The sequence below is a fragment of the Neltuma alba genome, unplaced genomic scaffold (assembly GCF_004799145.2).
Source record: "Neltuma alba isolate B1F8T4 unplaced genomic scaffold, ASM479914v2 tig00012036_pilon, whole genome shotgun sequence".
NCBI lineage: Eukaryota > Viridiplantae > Streptophyta > Magnoliopsida > Fabales > Fabaceae > Neltuma > Neltuma alba.
Window position 1 is genome coordinate 543949 of NW_021636601.1, and position 12169 is coordinate 556117.

General features: G+C 36.1%; 1 pseudogene; it reads left to right on the plus strand.

Moving 5' to 3' along the window:
- Nucleotides 1-366: 366 nt before the first annotated feature.
- Nucleotides 367-1990, plus strand: LOC114721439 (BRASSINOSTEROID INSENSITIVE 1-associated receptor kinase 1-like; annotated as a pseudogene).
- Nucleotides 1991-12169: the final 10179 nt, after the last annotated feature.

Here is a 12169-nt window from a genome sequence, read left to right on the forward strand (position 1 = left end):
CCGGTCACCTTTAATTTTCAGGGCGTGACAAGTCAAGCTTGTTAAAGTTTGCACAGATAAAGAAAGAATAGCAAGATCGAGAAAGAAGCACAAAAGTTCATCAATTAAACTATTTCTTTGGGAAGGAAAAAGGTTGGCTTAAATTAAGGCACATGGCAGACATTATGGTTGAATAATTTATGGTCTTCTTTATCTGATAGTGGAAATGATCATTATATTTGATTGATTTGAGCTGAGGATTAATCTTGAAACTGTTTTAAGAAATTAAAAAAAAAAGAAAGAAAAGGAAACTTGTTAGTGCTCACAACCTTGAAGGCATATATATTATAGGCAATAGTGCTGCTGGTGGAGCTATTTGCTGGACTAATGTTTACAGTCTTTGCGATTGCACTTGCCTATTTCCGGAAGAAGAAAACACAAGATTATTTATTTGGTGTTCCTGGTAAGTTGAACAATAATGAAAAAGATGGTATACATATTAATGATTGATGCATCATATGACAGCCATAATTATTGATTTATCAACAATTTTGCCCTCTTACTAATTGCAGCCGAGGAGCATCCTAAAATTCACCATAGTCAGCTTAGAAAGTTTTCCCTGCGTGAGCTGCAAGATGCAACGGACAATTTTAATGACAGAGGCATTGTGGGTGAAGGTGGATCTGGTAAGGTTTACGCAGGATACTTGGCTGATGGGTCTGTAGTTGCAGTTAAAAGACTTAAAGTGGAAGGCGCTCAGTTTGGAGGTCTGCAATTTCGAACAGAAGTACAAATTATGACCTTGGCAGTCCACCGTAATCTCTGCGGCTGCTTGGTTATTGCATGACCCCGACTGAACGGTTGCTTGTATATCCTTTCATGGCTAGGGGCAGTCTGGCATCTTGGTTAGGAGGTATCCTTCAATTTCAAACTCATTTGTTGTTGATCAAATATGAATACGAATTATGAAATTATTCGAAGTTTTTTGGGACTTGGATGCAAACACAATGTATAAAGATATAAATATCTCCAAAAGAAACAAAAACATCTTACTGTTAAATATCTAACTTGTAGTTTCATTTATATTGAGACACGTTTATGCATATTGGGTTTGGCCTCAATTGTCTTTGAATGTCTTAGCCTGCCCGAAATCACTTCCCACGCTTCAATGGCGTGCACGGAAGCAAATCGTACTGGGAGTTGCAAAGGGGCTTGCTTGTTTGCATAGTCATTGTGATCCAAAGATCGTTCACCGTGATGTCAAAGCTGCCAATATATTATTGAATGAGGAGTTTGAAGCAGTTCTTGGGGACTTTGGCTTTGCAAAACCCATGGACAACGAAGACACAGCCGTGCTTGGTTCAGTTGGGCACATTGCACCAGAATACCTCTCCACCGGCATGTCTTCGGAGAAGTCGGATGTTTTCAGTTATGGTGTGATGCTTCTTGAAGTATTAACTGGACAGAGGGCTTTAGTTCGTGCACGACTTGGCGATGATGATGGTGTCATGTTAATTGATTGGGTATGTATTTTCTATTTTCTCGCAACATTTATATGAGGTAATTTTATATAGTAATCAAACGTCTTTTGCTAAAATGTTGTGTCGGTTACTCTCCTTTTGATCCCAAAAAGCTATTCAGCAATGAGTATAACAATGCGCTATTCAATATTTGGATCCAGGTGATAGGGCTTTTGAAGGACAAGAAATTGGAAACAGTAATGGATGCTGATTTGGGCGGTGTATATAATGAAGAGGAGGCAGAGCGTTTAATCAAACTGGCCTTGCTATGCACACAAAACTCGGTTATGGGAAGACCAAAGATGTCTGAAGTGCTAGGGATGCTTGAAGATGATGGGCCTGATGAAAATTATGATGAATGGCAGAAAGACGAGACGTGTCCATTAGGCAAGGGAACTTTTCTTTGCTACCCCCAAGTGACCATCTCTCGTTCGCCAATTCTAGACTTAGATTCAGATATCCTCCCAGACGAACTGTCAGGTCCTAGATGATTTCTCAACCTTAATATATGTTAATTGATTTTCTTCGTGCTGGCCATGCAACACCTCACTTTTATATACTAATAGGATCATTTTAACGTCTGTGAATCACTAATGCCAGGTTTCCGTCCTGGGAAAAGACAGGGAATTTTTTTTTTTCCTTTAACATTAGAATCTGTTGATCAAATATTTCAAAGCTTCAGATAACTGATGAGTGATCCAATATCAACCCTGCTTTCAACTTAATCTATTATCATCTAAAATAATTTCATACTATACAATCTTATAATATTATATAAAAAATAAAGCAACGCTCTTGGTTGACAGCATATACGTGCATCTGGCAATGCTCACTTCCTTCTTCTAGAGGATACAAAATAATATTTCCATAAAGCAAGTAAAGTTACTTGCCCAAATATTTTGCTATAAAATTTACAGAATTATAACAGGTATCTCTGCTCTTCAATCAGCCCATCTTCTTCTTAAACAACCTCCTTGTCCTTCGGGCTACTAGCTTTCACTGTTCATCATAAATTGGGGGGTGAGATTCCGAAGAATCCCCGTAGTAGTAATTTCCATCAAACAAATGTGCAAATCACATAAAACATGCAAAACAAGCCATATGGAACATAACCTTGCAAGCTAATGCAATTAAGCATTTATGCGCAATGACAGATAGACAAGCTAAATAAATAATGCGCAAATAATTGGCAATCACTGCCGCGCATTTAATTGGCAATCACTGCCCCATGTCTGTTAGACAAGCTGAATAAATAAAGCGCAAATAATTGGCAATCACTGCCCCATGTCTATCAGCTGCACGTGATCACGGCTAAATAATCCATGCAAGGAATTAAGGATTACATGTTCTCATGCTTTTTGAATAGCAATATGGCACAAACAGACATGCAGCAATCATACACAAGTGTAAGGGAGGAAAGAACTACTACCTGGTCCGCATCCCTCCAAATCAAACCTTACCGTTCTCCTTTCTTTCTATTTCTTGGTGGGCTTGAGCAGATATAAAAACCTATCATATTAGTAAGGGTAGATCAGTACTTGATCCAACTATAATTCATAAATTAAATAACTCTCTTCAAATTCCAAATCTTCTTTAATCTCTACCCTTACTAGTTGGTCGTTCTGGACAATTTTCTATATTTATGATATAACTCCCAAAAGGTTATCCTTTCCTTTATAACTCCAAACAATTACCTTACTTGGTAACTGGTCATCTTTGTCAAAAATATTATCTTTATCTATTATACTTGGGGAGGAATGATGAGCTCCCCAAACTTAATCATTCTAATGTTCTTAAGCTTGATTTAACCATCATATTAATGTTCCCAAACTCCAACTTCAACAAAGAATCACATCTTATTTATCAACACAATCCTATACCATGAACATTGCCTTAAACCTTTGTCTTAACATTTGAAAACATGAGTCAGCAATTATAGTCCATTTTCCAGGTCCTAATCACTCTTTAATCATCATATTAGATTCTAATACCATGCATTTTTCACTGGAAAATAACCTCAGAACAACAAACTCCTAGCAAACTTTCAGCTTCTAAAGTTCCGAATACATAGATCTTTGACTTCATAAATTCTCATAACTCTTTTAACATTTATTTAATTAACATAACAAAATTCTATCCTTCCAATTAAAAGGTTCTTAACAGCAGCACTATCAACAGTTCAAAACACCAATCAGTGAGGTATATACCGTTCTCAGCTTCCATATTTGAACTCCCACATGTAATACCTCACATACACCCTTTTAACTCTTATACGTAGACTTCTATATCATTTAGACATCCAATTCCTTTCCTATTGGTTTGAGTAACTTTAATCTTAAATCTGAAAAATATCTCTACGCATGATTACCTAACACAGGGAGGCATCAAACACCACATCGGATAAGTGCATCGTTAACTTTTAACCTCCACAACATTTCGGACAGCACAACCTTTGGTTCCGCTGAAACTATTTTCCAGATTTAAAATAATGTTTAAACCATCATTTTCAAAGTCCCTAGTCACGCCTTAAACTTATACATCAATGACTTAGCATTTAACTAGAAGCATAATTCAGCAAAGACCAAATCAATTTTGAGCTTCAAGGTCTTGGGTTTACAACGCTCTGGATCTTCAAACATGCTTATCAATTAGAGTTCCTATTCTATATTTAGAAACCTCAATCACTGAGTTTTAAATCAGTTTTCAACTTTCAAAGAAGTAAAAACATTTCCCATGTGAGAACCAATTATAACTCCCTTAGAAAATAAATCCAGATTTGAAATCTTGCTGAAGCATTTCCGAATCTTGCATGAAGCGACAGATTGTCTATACATATAATATTATACTCCTCCCGACTTACAGAAACTGAAGCTACATACACCGAAACCATATATATATATATATATATCAGTTCGGTCTCCTTCCCCCTAGCTCCATGAATTCGAATCCCATAAATCAAAAGCCCCATCTTGGTGACTGAAAAATAGAGCCAAAACTCACATGGAAACAGGATCATCAACATGCAGCAACATTTATCACATCCCAGACTCAATTCGAATACCATACCCGTAAGAGATCCCAGACCCTGTTTCGACAAGGACAAAACAGAGCCGAAAAGACTATATACAGACTGAAAAACATACATGCAAACACACCATTCATCTATAAAAGCTTCAATCTACTCTCCTCCTTTCTTATTTCATCAGTTTCCCTCACTTTCTCTCACTAAAACCGAAACTCAACGATCATCATCTTCACTTACAGCCACCTATTGCAGAAAATGGATATGGGAGAGTGATCAGGAGACTTACTTAATCTCAAAACACCGATTGCATGCAGGGATCTACTTCCGATCACGACCTCCGGCCTCCTTTCTTCCTCCTGTCACTCTCTCGTCTCTCTCTCTCTCTCTCTATTCTCTTCGAATGGCAGTAACGAAATGGGGAAGAAAATGAATTCTGATGGTTATAAGGATGGAGCAACACGTGGGTGTGCATGTGGCTGATTGTCTTGACCATTTTGCCCTTCACAATAAACCTTGTCTTCACTTTGATCCTTTCTATATTTTTCTGAACCTAGAGAATAAACACAGAAATTACTCCACCACGTTTTATATGGATTTTCCTTATCCATTAGCTTTTGTGACCCTGAAAATAATTTCTTGAAAAATTTTGGGTCAAAAATTAACTCATAACTATTTTTCTTGAATTTTCCAAGAAAATAACTCTTAATTCCAGAAATTAATCCTTAACCCATTTTAAGGATTTTATGCCTCAAATATCTTCTTCACTATCTCAAATGATCATCCTAAAATTTTCAAATTAAACATAAATCTCTAAGTATTTTTCCATAATTTTCAGAGAAAATAAACCATTTTTCTCTTAAAACTATCTATTAAAAATATTTAAGCTATTTTTGGGGAAATACCTTTTCCAATATGTCTCTAAATCTTAAAAATCAATATTCCATAATTTTCCCCACTTTATTTTGCAAATAAATAATTTTAATGAATTTCTCCCTTTTCTGCTCATCTTAAATCATAAAATTCGGGGTGTTACAGGCCAAATAAAATCCCCCGCTGATCATGTTGTGATTGTTGCCATAAATGTGTAATTGGGAGTGTAGTCCGCAAGTGACCATCACTTGTGTCTATTACGTTGTACCCGTATTTATATGTATGAACAAATTAATGTATAGCAAATAAATGAAAGAACGATTAATGTCTGGAAAATAGGAAATGAAAGTGTGTTTTCCCTTTCAAATTCAGGTATTCAGACGAAGACGTAGTTTTTGGGGTTGCTCTTGAATTTCATTGAAATATGCTTTTGTCATATGAGAGCAGGTGATGACAATTGGCAATTTGGCCTTGGCCCGCTTATCCTTTGTCTGGATTTATTTTCGTAATAATTACTTAAAGCTTCTTTTCCTTTTGACGAAGACTTATCGAAGCCTGGACAATCAAAGAACTACTGTGTTTGATTGATTGATTCTGAGAGAGAGGGGGAGAGGTGGACCAGAATAGATGACCTTGGCGTTCAGCTCGCACATTATCAGTTGAATTTATCTTATTATTTAATATATTTTTTATTTCTTTCTTATCTATTTTTTTTATTCATTCTCTCTTCTACTTACCTTCTTTTATAAATAAGAGTATTTTAAAAAAATAAATTTTATTTTGTATATATTTTTTACTTTTAATTAATTTTAATTAATTTTTTTAAATTATGTAAGTTAATTACTTTTTTTTTTTTTTGACCGGAATGTAAGTTAATTACTTGATACTTATATTTTAAGTCAATGGACTATATCCATTAATGTTTCTTTCTTGAATCCACACAGATTGGTTGCCTTGATTAAAGTGCTTTTCTTTTTCCGGGGCCCACCTTTTTCTCAATCTTTCAACATTTTAATTTCTTTAAAACTAGCATCATCTCCCCCGCATATTGCGTGGGACTAATTAACTTCAATTAAATAAATTCTCAAAACACATTAGAATCTCTATCACTCAACTCTTAACTGAAGACCATTACAACCAATGCTTAGAGAATGACACTCAAACAAATCATTCCAAATTTCTCGGCAAAAACATATCAATCCAAGTTTGCCGATTGAAGAACCTGTTTCCTCCCTTTCATCAAACCTGATACAAACTTCAACTCATAAATAGTAGCCACAAAAAGAATTATATTTCATTTAACACTTCCCTTTCACTCAAACCATAATAAATAATCCAAGACGCAATATCATTGTATTACAGTATTCATGAATAGCAATTGCCAAGTTAAACAACATTATTAGTTTTAAAAAAAATCATCAATCCTTCTTTCTCTAGAAGAAGCAACTAAGACATAACCGGGCAACAAAATGAATTCTACCAAAGTGCATAACGTGAAATAGTAACTACCGGACATTTTTATGACAGCAATGCATGAACACAGAGTAGCTAGTTGACAAAGAGATGCTGGTAGTGGCTACAATAACAATGAAAAACAGAGTTCAATCATGGATGGTACAAGTAAGGAGACAGGTAAAGCATGCACAATAAAAATATACCGTTTACAAATGATGATGAATTCAGCATGAATATGAACCACAAATAAGATTGCTACCTCAATTAATTTTAAATCTGCATGCTTGGATCCACATTTCGAAAAACCTCCCTGAAGACTACATTCGTAGTGAAGTTACTCGCACTAGAAACATCATTGTGTACAAGAATCTTCAGACCACCCATACTCCTAACCCTGGATAGGGCAACGTATAACTGACCATGTGAGAATACAGGTTTCGGTAGATATAATCCCACATAACGTAACGATTGCCCTTGACTCTTATTTATTGTCATTGCAAATGACAAAGTGATTGGGAACTGTCTCCTTGTCATTCGAAAAGGCAAATGACTTTCAGAGGGATTCATGTCCATGCGATGGATCAACACTTTCTGGTTGGGTTTAGAACCATTCAATGTTACTGCTTCAATGACAGTCTTGCCAAGTTTTGTTACACGTAACCTAGTTCTATTACACAGCCCTGATGCTTGGTCAATGTTTCTAAGCAGCATCACTGGTGTTCCTACTTTCAAGGACAATTTATGCAATGCCATGCCAGAACTATTGATAGTGTTTAAGAAGTCAATCGTGTACAAATCTTCAAAGCAATCATTATCGTTGAATGATTTGCAAACAGAATCACAACTCAAGTACTCAACATGTTCGCCAGGCAAAAAAGAACACATATAATCATTTACTTGGTTTACAACCTCAATTGTGGGTGCAAGGATAGCCCTGTCATTGAAATAATCAAAACTTGATAAATTCTGCAAAAGATCAGGGTAAGTGGCAAATACAATGGCACTAACAGGATCATCATAATTAGTGATTAAAAGATCATCAGGGATTTCAATTTCAGCTATGCCATCGTGAGGCATACCAAGATTACCATCTCCTACATCTAAAAGCCACTTTGAGAAATTTTGCAGGTCCTTTTGTTCTTCGATGGAAGAAACAGATGATAAGCACATGTTTTTCATCAACGTAAAAAGGGTGCAATAGTCCCAAAGATATGAAGAAGTCACACATGCATTTACTATGTCAGCTCTAGAACCTTTAGGTATGACGGGGAGTATTTGACGGAAGTCACCACCCATCACAATTGACTTCCCACCGAATGGGAAATTAGCATGCATAATATCTCTCAATGTACGATCAAATGCTTCGATGCAATAACGTTGCACTATGGGAGCCTCATCCCATATAATTAACTTTGTCTGTACAATCAAATTAGCTAAGGCAGAATTTTGTGTGATATTGCAAACAGAGTCTTCATTAACTTGTATAGGGATCGCAAACCTGGAATGTGCTGTCCTTCCAAATGGTAATAATGTGGCAGCGATGCCACTAGAGGCAACAGTAATAACAATATCGCCTCTAGCTTGAAGAGTAGAGGCCAAAGCATTCCACAGAAATGTCTTCCCTGTTCCGCCATAACCATAGACAAAGAAGAATGAACCAACATTTGAATTCAAAGAGGATATGATAGAGTCAAAAATATGTTTCTGCTTTGAATTTAATGAGTTGATCAAAGTGTTCGATTCTTCTTTCATAGATGTTCGGTCATAACTAAGCTCTTGCAAAATGAGATGATTGCTGAGATCAAGTGGACTAAATGATGCTAGTTTTGGAAGCATAGGAAAGTCATTCAAGGTCTTCCCATTCTCTTGCAACAATGATTCGATTTCTTTCAAGGCAGCTTCTTCCTTCTCACTTATAGATATATGTACCCCTGCATAAATATCACTTAAGTGATAAGTAAGAATATGTAAATTGAAAGGAAGGATAATTAGTACAAACAAATCATTGATGCCTACAAATTTTATGAAAATATGGCAAGTATTATTGAGATGAATATAGGTCTTACTTGATGATAAAGGATCTCTGTGTGGTATGTATAATAAATCTTCAGACAATATTTTTGAAGTTTGGTTCCAAACAAAATCAGGACGGCTTAGTGATGAGCAAAGAAGCATGCTAACAAACATCTTTCGTAATGATCTCCCAGATGCCCAAACTGACGCCTCCTTAATGGCATTTATGTATTCACTATCATCGTGTAATAATCCAAGAGCAAAGCACGTAGCTCTAAAAGTGGAATGCACAACACCATCCACTGTTCTAATCTCTTCAAATGATGAAGGACCTCTAACCTTAGTTAAGAGGATTCGTAGATAGTAAAGTTCACCAGATGAAGGAGACACATGAGTAATCCTTCCTATGGCAAATCCCTTCTCTCTAATTTTCCAACATCGTTTGCTTCTTTGGTAGACAAAATATTATGGAAACTCAGAATAAGTAAGAGTTTTAGCCAAATCATTATCATGATTCATTTTCATCCAAGCAAGGAACATTGACTCACAGACACGGCGCTTATTAAGTAGGTCCTCAATATCATCAGCATTAGAATAAACAACACATTGTTGGTTAGGTAAATGGAAGCTTAACCTTTCAACAGCCGGATACCTGTGGTGTATATCAAAGGCAAATATGCGCCAAGCTGCCTCACAAGCTGAGATATACCTAAAGTTGTAATACTGTTGAATCTCATCAATCGATCGGCCTGAAGATCCGTCCCCAGTGCTCTCATAAATAGATGCTACAACTCTATCATTTCCCTTACTAATATACTTGAATAAGTACTTGATTGCAGATGACTGGTTACACTTCTCAACATTAATATGAGCTTCAAACATAGATAACAATGTGGGGTTATAAGGCACAATAAACCGGTTATCCAGAGGAATGCCTTTGACTTCAATTGTCCTCCTATCATCTCTCCTCCTATATGTAGGATATCCATCAACATCAACAATAGTCTGTTCCACAAAGTTCTTGGGGAAATACTTGCTGCACTTATTATCCTTCATGCAAGGAGACTTAGGGTTTGAACGACCACATGGGCCATGTATCATGAACCTCTTAACTAAGTCATACAACTGTGGTTCTTCATCCAAGTTAGGTATTTCTGCAGAGATTACCCTATCCACATCCTCCGGATATTTAGGTTGATCACGTTGATCTAGGAACAACAAAATGTGTGAATGTGGAAGTCCTCTTTTTTGGAATTCAATCGTATGAACGTCTGCATGAATAATAAATGAGTAAGCAATAAGCAATAGATCATTAAAGTATCTTTACATTATCATAAGAAGTGAACAAAAAATTGACTCACCTGCAATAACAGTACCAAATATCTTCTTCTTCTTGATTGTATCCATAAGAGCCTTAAGCTTTATATGGAAAACCCTACACAATATCTCCGGCCTGTTAGCACTAGATAATGATTCATTTTCCATCAATCGTGTGACCTCTTGCCAAGCTGGATTACATGTAAATGTAATGAAAATACTCGGGTAACCTGCCCATCTACAAATAGCCATTGCATCTTTATAGTTACCAACCATATATCGTGCCCCTCCAGTGAAGGAAGATGGAAGAATTATACGCTTCCCTGTGGACGATGTACTTCTTTCTCCAGTTAATAGCGCATCTGTCAATCCCTGATACAAATCTGCCCTAAGTTCCTTCTGGTGCGTTCTGACCCATAATAACCTTTGAGCTTCTATCATGGTATAACCATCAACTATGAATTGCTGGAATAACTTCTCTGCATGAAGTATGGTTGACATCTCATTTTCCCTCATCATCAACCTATATGCAAAATACTCTCTAATACTAACCCGCTTTTTCTTCTTAGTATTAGAAAGAGTCTCTTCACGGTGTTCTATATTGTCACGATAACCATCCTCACCTCTAGGAAACAATATTGGGTATTGGAGTGGAAGATAGGAAGGATGCAATTCATCAATACGTTGTGGCAAGCCTGACAACTTGTGAACTATAACATCCCTTCTACTGAAATTCATATCAATGTCACCAACAATTAAAGCAGCAACCTCTGAAGTAGACGGCAAATTGTAATTTCGCCCATCCTTCCTTCTTGTACTAATCAAACAAATTTTCACATCAGTGTTTTGGTCATTCTTGATCATTGATGATGCTGCTCGATATTGTTTTACAAAAGGGTTGGCATCATCAAGGGTTTTCTTGATATGATCAACAATATTATTATCAATGGCTGATTCTTTCATATGCTTGCTGCATGAACAGATTGAATTATCTGTTAATATAACTAATGATACTAAAGAAAAAATGCAAATCAACAAGAAGTAACCTTCTTAACCCAAAAAATTACCTTATAGCTTCTATACAGTTGCATACTTCATTGTCAGTATCATATATGTATAGTTGGGAGTAAACAAGCTTTGATCCTTTAGGAGGTAATAAACTTCCAATCCTATGGTAGTTAATGCCAGACAAAACAAATGAATAGGGACCACCACCAGAGTTCTTTGAGTAATCAATTTTACCACCCATAGAAGTAAAGGAGAACATATTGTTATAAGTTCTTATGTTTGTGAGGAAGTTTCTTGAAGATGGTGTCTTCTTGTCAAAAAATAATCTTACAAACTGATCTGGAGGAAGTGCTAGAGGAGGAAGCTGAACTTTTCCTTTAAGACAGCACATTGAGAATGATGGGTTTCTAGCATACTTGTTTGATCCAACTTTCTCATTGAACCACATTAGTGCACCACATCTTTGGCATTTAAATGTAGGATCCCCTATATCAAGATATCCTGCAACTATAACAACCGCATATCCTTAATGAACAGAAATTGAACCATGCACTGATGCGAAGGAGAAAAAAAATCAGGTATAATATATGACACCGCATACATTTCAGAATTTCATATCCTTCTCAACTAAATTTCCGGCGATTATTTGTTTCCTAAAGAGGGCCAAGTATGACCTTTCATGATCATGTGCAAGAAGATCATTTATCTTATTAGTTCAGATCTTTCTAAGTCTACTTCATCAATGCTGTGACTTGCGTAAGGAACATGTAAATGGGAAAATCTGAATAAGAACTCAATAATTGGAGAATTTCTCATTCCAATAATTGTTTCACAGGTTGATCAGCTATGATTATATTATGCTACTATGTAAAAGACAATATATCAGAAAGAATTCAACATGTCTAACCTTGTGTGGCTTTACCATTGTGCGCCTTCACAGATGTATGGTCAGGTTCAATGAATGTTAAGGTATTTGAAGTTT